Below are 9,274 nucleotides of genomic sequence, written 5' to 3' on the forward strand. Positions count from 1 at the left end.
AGCTCAGTATACCTGGCAGAGCTACGACTCTGATTAAATCGTTGAAGGGCAAAAAGAGCTTAAAAGAGGGAATGAGGAACAGAAAAATTCGGATTGACAGCCGTTTCATGAATTTGGAATTACTTTTATGTCCTGAGGGGATGTTTACTTTGCATCTGATTAGATGTGTATTTATGCTTGCCCTTAGTAGATGGTTATCAAATCTGACTAGTTAATGCCTTTCTCTGGGATCACCTAAATCACCTAATCTTAGAAATGCAGTTTTATCAAAACATTATTTGCGCCTCCGCTTTCTATATAATTAACATATTTTTGCTCACGTGCAGACTTCTGTGCCTCACAGTCGCTGCGTGTAACCTAAATAAATTGTAGAGAAAAGTGGGTGGAAAACTTTCAATAATTTTTCTGTCATAGCCTTATTTTCTGTTTTTAGTCATTTTATTCATTTATTTATTTTCTGGCAAAGCAAAATATTCTGTTCCTATGCTCATGCAAGGCAATGACGCTATTCATTTGCATACCCGTTACTGATTGGCCGTGTCTGTGCCTTATGCAAATGAGCGCTGGTGAAGTGGGTTCGGAACACTAGTGCAGCATCAGCAGCCTGACAGCTATAGAGGATTATTTGAAGTGAGTGGGGGAAACTGTTAAAAGTGTAGCCTTAACCTTTGACAGTGTGATGTATTATGCCTTTACTTAAGGCATAAAAAGCCTTAATTAAAGATTTCCTATTTTAAGTCTTATAATATCTAAATAAAAATAAAAAATACCATAGGCTAATATGTTTGCAGATATTTAAGAAACATGCAACGTTAACATACTTGTTTATCTGAAAAACAGTGCTACAGTCAGTTTTTCTCCTTTGAGTGTATGAAATGAGCAAAAGGGCTAAATGGGATGGGACACATAAATACACTCACAGGAAGAAACATACTGAGGTAAAAAATAATAATAATAATTTATAACATGATGTAGTTAAGCAACATACCACGGAAATGGAGCTAATTGTTGAATATTCTCAAGATTGCAAATGTTCAATTGATTTTAATTAAATAAACAAGTAGTTAAGTAGTCACGTAATTAAGATACTTACATTTTAGACACAATATTGACAGTTTTGTTCCCTTTTCACCAACTAAAATGGTTCCAACTTCCAAACAAAGATCACGGCAGAAGTATTGCACAATCTCCAAGCATGCAGCAGTGTTTTGTTACTGAATGATTCAGTGTTTTGAACGAATCAGTTTATTGAATGACTCAATGACTCACTCGCCCCGTATGTCACTCATTGACTGTCACATACTATATTTAAAAATATTAAGCATGATGCTAGGATTCTTGCACATCTCTGGGTTGTTTGATGCATCTGAAATGACATCTCATTCCCAATAGGGGGCGCTGTGTGTCATTTCATCTTAGAGAGATGGCTTGTCAAGATGTAGTAGTTTAAAAAAAGACTTGCAGATCTACTTTCCCCCCCATGATACATTGTACCAAATATCCTTTTCTTCCCAACTGAATGATACAGCGTGACAGCCATTTTTGCCTTATCTGGCTGATTGTCAAGTGTGAATCGATTTTCAGCAAAGGCTATTTTCTGTGACTGTAATTGTGTCACATTTTCCATTGTCTGTGCGTCTTCTCTTCTTTGAGGAGTTAAATAAAAGCGCTGTGTCTCTTTTGCCACTGTCTTTCTTTTAATACTATTGTGAAAGGGAGGGCTTTTACAATGAGCATGATAGCTATTGTGTCTTTCAGGGCTGGTAAATGTCGTTTCTCAGCCTCTCTCACCCGACCTCTTATTCCGTCTTCTATTCTCTCTGTCTTTCTCTCTTATTCTCCCTCTCTCTCACCTTTAGGAAACAATAGATTCACTGCATGTCCCTGGGGCTGATTGTCCCCTGCCCACACACAGTTTCTCTCCATCTGTCACTACATTTTCCTACCTCTTCATCTATCTCTCGGTCCATCTATCGACTGTGACTGCTAGTGGGATAATGTGTGTGGGTGTGTGTGTGTGTGTGTGTGTGTGTGTTTCAGGCTCAGCACCTCATGACCAGCTGCAACCTGCTCCACTGTCAGGCTTTTCTGAGTCTGAATGTTTTGTGCTATTTTTGTCCTTGCCTCTTATCTTGCACATATTTCGAACACTACAGGTTTTTCACCAGGCAGCTGAAAACTTTTCCCTGGCTGTGTGGCTAACTTTTAGACATTTATTTTCTTGGATATTAACAGGGCTTTATATGTTGGTTCTATGGAGACAATACTATTTTTTAATAAGGTTTATATAGAGTGTCGCTGTGTTTGAAACCGTACCTCCCCACTAGGCAATAATGCAGTACGGGAACATAAGAATTTCTAAAACCTCAGTATTCATAAAAGAATAGGTGAGAAACAAAGTTTTAGCTGTCAAATTTTGTCATTTTGTAAGAAATTCAAACAATTATTTGTGGAACTTTAATGTGTCGTGACGAATCACTGTAGTGCCCAGAGATCAAGCAGCACATGAACTGATCGTCTCTTCCTGTTTACTAGTTATAGCAGAAAATAAACATGATTGAACATTAGAAAGTATGGTTTCAACTGCAGAAAAACACCAGTCACACCATTTTTCAAGTTCAAGCGTACTGACATTAATCAGCTCTCCTGTCTGGTTTGTTTGTTGGACAAAAATGGCAGATTCGGCATTATGATTGGTCAGATCTCCTGTCAATCAAACTCCCTGCAAAGTGTCAGTTTTTCACAATAAGATCAATAACGTGTTAGCAACTTAATAACTTTTTTTTTCCGTTATGAATTACATGTTTTTTTTGTTTAGTTTTTTAATCAATTTGTCGAATTGTTTATAAAAACAGACAAAAATACTTGCCGTTTTGCCAATGCCAGCTACACATAAAACATTAACTCAACTAGGTGAATCAAAATAATCTACCAGATTATAATTAATTAATTAATTCCAGTTTAGGTATCTTGGTTTAAATGGTTTGTCAGCATATTTTTGTCATTACGTTTAAACCGATAATTAATTTAGAAATGTCTTAACTTCCATTCTTGTATCAATTCCATTCTCATCAGCAGACTTACTCCTCCTGCATCAGTTCCACATTTTCAAAGACATTATGGTCATGGTCCCTTTACTTATATTAGTATTAAATGGCTTTTCATCCAGCCACATCAGTCATGGGGCGCTGATTCCAGGCATGTTTCTTATTAGTTCTCAGTCTGGAAGCATGTGACGGGGCAATCAAGCCTCCACCATGGCTGTCCACTGGGATCTGGACACATTTGGATCTCTGCGACCTCCATGCCCCACCGCTCTTGTGTGGTGCAACCACTGTACCCCATCCCCCAATTCTCATGGCCAGGCAGGGAGCTGAGTGATCGGTTTTCTTGACACAGTACTAATAACACTTACTGCACAAAAACTGCTTACACTAGATGTAACCACAGGAAAAGGGGTTACAGGAGCTGGGAACAACCTCAAGTGGGCAATGGAGAATTGTAAAAAAAAAATGGGTAAATTACTTGAAATAAAATGAATTGAAATGAATGGCCTTTGTTATACAAAAAGAGATATATCCGTTGAAGTATGCAAGGGACTGCTGTTCTGCCACTTTTTTCGACCAGAAATAGGGATTTGCCCGGTAACAGCAGCACACAGAAACGCAGTCCCTGACATTGAAATGTGCTGCACTTATATGTATTCAATAAAATCATAGCCTTTTGAAGTTTAACCATCACAATGCTATTCTTGTCTTTCCAACTCCAAATTTAAGACCTCTCGAAATCTTAATTAAAACTTTCTTATACCATTTAAGTGGCCTTAAAAGTGATGCAATTAAATTGAAGACTTTTCAAGTACTCGCGGAAACCCTGATTAAGAAGGGAGCGGCTGGAAACTATAGCGACCTCTACTGGTTGGAGTTAATTAAATTTTGGGTAAAAATAGGAAAAAGAGAATATTTTAAGTATTCCTATAATATTCTATGTCTTTCTCCAGCATACAGAAGTGTGCAGGAAATTTTTTTTGTTCATTTGTTTTAAAAAAATCACATTTTAAATAAAAAAAACACAGAACTGAATCAAACTGAAAACTTTGGTTTAAAAAAAAACGATGTGCGGGCTAACTGTGTTGCATCCCTGTTTTGACATATATTACAATTTGGAAAAACTGTTTAAAAAAAGGATACAAAGAAAATACTAGAATGGCAAGTGCCCAATAATCTTGTATCCTTATCTACAAAGTTTAGGAAACTATTATGACATTCAGTGATAATGAAACCAAAGAGCTTGTATTCAGACAAACTCTACATTTGAGAACATGCTTTCACAAGATGCCAATTTAGGATTCTATAAATTTAAGATTTTAGCTAAAATGTTTACTTATCATTCATTTGACCATAGCGTTTGCAGCATTTTATAAATTTTATTATAAAATTCTGTTTTTAATTTTATCATGTATTTCTGTGATCCTCAAAGCTGACTCACATTATTGACTTTCCTGCAGATTTGAGCTTTAAGCATAATCAAACACACCTGAGTTTGCTAATCGATGTCTTCAGTATAACAAAATCACAGGTGGGTTTGTTTGATTAGGGTTGGAGTTTTTCTTGAAAGCCAGATTTGAGGATCGCTGATGTAGATGATTTTCCCATAAAATTTACAGAAATCCCACAAAAGGATGGATATAATGAGGGTTTTGCCCACTTGCCCCTTAAAGTTGCCATGTTTTAATCAAAATTGTCCCCCAGAAAAGAAGCAAGAAGTCACTAATATCTGTGTGTCTGTTTATATGCCTGTTGCATTTAAACATAAAAATATAATTTCTGCCTTTCCGAAAGTGCCACCTGCTGGCAAAGAATGAATGTGCATTTTCAGTCAGTCTGTCTGATGTTTTTGTTCAGACCAAAGCAAATGTTTTTAAAAGTGAACCGGTGGATCGACAAGTATCTAATTCATTAGAAAAAAAAAAAAAAAAAAAAAATGAAGACACTTTTTTTTATATCTTCTTTAATTAATATAATAATTGCTTGACATTAATTAATTAACTTAATACTTTTGACACATCCCTTATCTATTAGTTTTATTTTTTGTGAAAACCTGTATCTGAACTGTAAAATAGTTTTTTTATCCATCGTTTTTTTACAAAGCTCATAGGTCTGAAAAGTGAGGTGTGCTCTGATTGGCCAGTGCTTTGTGATTGACCAAATGCCTCAAGTGTTTACGAAAAAGTTACGCCCCTTACTATACTGTTATGCCTGTCCTGGTCAGAACACCGGTGCTACGAGACAAAACAATAAAATCCATTAAAAGGAGCCATTTGTTGCATCCAGTGGGGACATAATTATGGATTATAATGACTTATACCGTGTTTTTATGCATTGCATCGCGCCGCGTAAAAATAAATCCATGTCTGCATTTGTGATCAGAGTAAATTTTGACAACAAGTGCTACTCTACACTGCTCAAAACTCATGTATGAATCGTCATTGGCAAATCCTTTAAATATGTAAACGTACTTACAGACTTCAGAGTATAGCCGGCATTGTAGTCTTCTCTTCCAGGATCAGGAAACAGTCCTCCATAAAATGTGCTGCACACATCTGAATATTTGGTTGTAAATGCCACTTAACTACTGATTGTAACCACTAGTTGTGTCCTCTTTTTAGTATGATTTTAGTTTCAGTAATTTCATTATGCGTTTTGTCATTTTTATTAGTATAGTTTTATTTAGCTCTCACTCTCTTGGTTTTAGCTTTTTAGGATTTGAATAAGCTATTTATATTTCTATATTAACAGAGAGCACATTGCTTCTTTGCATTTGACTAACATGCTATTACACGTGAGTTCCAGAGTAGAATCTATGTGAGAAAATTCATACTCTGTTAACAGTTTAGCTCAGTCTGACAAAAGAAAAACAGCACAGTGTTGATTTACAGCGCTGTGCTGTGAGGTGCTAGATATGTCCTTCTGCAAGCTAAGAGGGGTCACGGTAACATACATTCTGTTTCAGGGCTGAATAAAGACATTCCCCTTTTCTATCTCCAGAATCCCAGTGACAGTTGGAATTTAGATTCTATTTAATTTATATCAAAAAATAGGGGGTATATGAAAAATAGGGGGCATAATACACTGTATAATACACACTATTATATCCTTAGAGAGGCATAAACTTTTTTATTTTGCATTGTCATTTGCAGATTTGTGAGACAATTTAGGCAGTCGATCTTATGAGAAAACATATGTATTTTATCACAAGGTGCTGATATTGTAAGAATTCTTATGAATTTTTGTTTGTTTATGAACTTTCTTTTTTAGGGTTAGGGTTAGGATTAGGTTAGGTAAGGTTAGGGTTAGCGACCTGTTTCAAGTCCCCCCAGTAGAAAGTAAGCATGAAGGTCCATGGTCAGTAGGGCTTAAGAAGATTGTAAGATAACATATGAATGAAATCATATTAATTAATCTCCAATTCATCAAAACGGGTTAAATTTAGGCTATTGTCATTATACGTGTATGTGAAAGTTGTGGTTCATTTATCACACTAGGAATTAAAGGTCGGCTCGAGCCCATTGCATTGTGGGAGTTGTATAATGCACATTTTACCATACATTCAGAAACTTGTAGTACGCATACACAGTGCACAAAATACTACATTCTTCAGAAATGAGAAACTGATTGCGTGGAAGGACTAAAAATTAAGTTGGCATGATTGTTACAATATCAAACAGTGCTTTCCGATTACATCCTGAAAATTCTGGCTGCCAGATCCACAGCAGGACTTATCCAGTACGTGAGAAAGTTTCTTTTGGCAGACGCATGTAAAAATAAAACACAGCATCCTACTCATCTGTTGTGTTTAGTTCACATTGGTTGGGAGGAAAAAGGATGTGGACTGTAATCCAATGTTTATAGAAACGCTAAGAGTTGTTTGTGTGTCGCTGTAGCTCCCTTGAGCACTTTTGAAATTTTCCATACAAAAACAACCCACCGAACCTCATTAAAGCACCAGACGAGAACTGATGCAACTGGCAGGTCTTTTGTGGTGTTGCATTCAAACGTCAGCAAGGTTCTGCATCATGGGACAAATGCACTTCATCTTTTAGCAAATGCACGTAAAACACAGAAGTAATCAAGAGTGGAAGCTACAGCTAAGCTTGAAAGGAGTGTGTAATTATACGCTTACACAAAAAAATGATTGAAATTGAAAATTTGATTGAAAGATTTACAATTGCATTGTAGTTAATATAGCTGTATGTTTCTTTTGCAATTTGTGATTGCAGATAATGGGTGATTCGTTCGGATGCTTAATAACCCAGATTGCAGTCCTTGCTCTGGAGCTACAATTCAGTAGGCTAATTAGCAAATAAAGAGAGAGCATGACAGTCTAATCGCACAAAATTGCCCCTATTTCCTGACAATCTCACTGTAATTTATGTAAGTAAAGAATACCAAGCAGCCAAATTATTGTTGTTTCAGCTGAGAGGGCTAGTAATGATACAATACAGCAACATGTACCTGGAACAAAACATCACTGCAATGATCACTACAAATCATGTTACGACATCTCTGTGCTCTTGAGAAAGAGGTTTATGTGCTTTTAAGACTGCAGAATGGACCGTATTACTATGTTTTGATTGCCTTATTGACTCATGTCTAGTCCAAATACATTTTTGAGGCTTTCGTGTGTGTTCTTGTATTCTGAACTTGAAGGTATACAATTGAAATGATTACTTTCAGTTTATTTTTTAAAATAGTTAATTTAGTAATTAATTAATTAATTAATTAATTCATTCATTCATTCAATTAAATACATTTATTTGTTAAATTAATTCAGTTAATTTATTCAGTCTTTTTATTTTATTAATGCATTTATGTATCTTTTTTTAGTTATTTTATTTTATTTTTTAATAAATTGTATGTGTAAATACAAAGTATTCTATTTATTTTATTGCTTGTATGTATTTTAATACATTTAATTATTTTTATTCATTCATTTTTATTTTATGTATTAATCCATTTATTTAATTTATTAATTGTATCATTTCAGTTATTTCATTATTAGTTTTTTTATTTTATTAATCAATTAATATATTTATCTTTTTATTCAGTAATTTATACGTTCATTTTTAATATTTTTGTAGTTTTTTTAAAACATTCATCCATTTTATTTATTTTTTGTCGTTTTGTATTTTGAAGTATTTTATAAATACAATTGTTTTATTCATTTATATATTTATTTATTTTATTTTATTTCATTTTTGTTTTATTTATTAATGCATTTTGTTAATTAGTTCCTTCATTCTATTGTTCATTTTTATTTAAATTTTAAGTATTACATGAATACATTTATTTTAAGTTATTCAATTATTTTATTCATTAATTCTTTGCTTTATTGTGTATTGTACTTAATACATTTATTGTGTTCATCAATTTGATTGTAATTTATTCAGATTCATGAATTATTTATTCATCTTAACTATTTCAATTGACGTCTGACATTTCTCACATCCTGTTTTGGCAGGAACTGGGTTTGTACTTGTGGCAAAGGTTGTATGTGAGTAACATCTTGTCATTCTGAATCCAAACCAAACACTTTTACGGTCTCCTGCACCCCCCTGCTCCGAGTGTCAGGGCTAAAGCTCTAAAATGTAGAAAAATGCACCTTGCCCTCATATTGCACACATAAATCATCAGCGCACGGAGGCCTTGACTGCTGTTTCCTTTCCCTCTAATGGATCCCTCGTTCCACACCTCTTCTCCTTCAGCTGAGGATCAGTAAAGATTCAGTCAGCTGGGTGTGAAAAACACCCGGAGAGATGATCATTATCTAGATCATCCTAGTTCCCAGATGCTCTGAGTAAATTGGTACATTCTGGGTTTTTTACCTCATACATTTTCATCCTATCCTTAGGATGTTGCAAAATATATGCTAGATTTTCAAGGGAGGAAAATATTTGTATAATGTATAATGCATATTTCACAGGGATCAAGCGGCTTTACTGACTACTGTTTATGTAACAGTCAAACTCTGAATATATACTGTATATATGAGAGAGAGAGTTGGGAACACGTGACTTACTGCAGTCTGTTGTGTCATAGTTTAACACACACACACAAACAAAAAATCAAAAATAGTATTAGAATCATTTGTGTAAGTGCTCCATTTGAAGATAAATTATCACAGTCTTTGTGTTTATCATGTGTCAATCAAATTTCTGTTGAATGATAGCTTCATCTTAAAACCGTCTCTCCTCCAGTCATTTCAAATCGCTACA

Source organism: Carassius gibelio, chromosome A25 (assembly GCF_023724105.1).
Source record: "Carassius gibelio isolate Cgi1373 ecotype wild population from Czech Republic chromosome A25, carGib1.2-hapl.c, whole genome shotgun sequence".
Lineage (NCBI taxonomy): Eukaryota > Metazoa > Chordata > Actinopteri > Cypriniformes > Cyprinidae > Carassius > Carassius gibelio.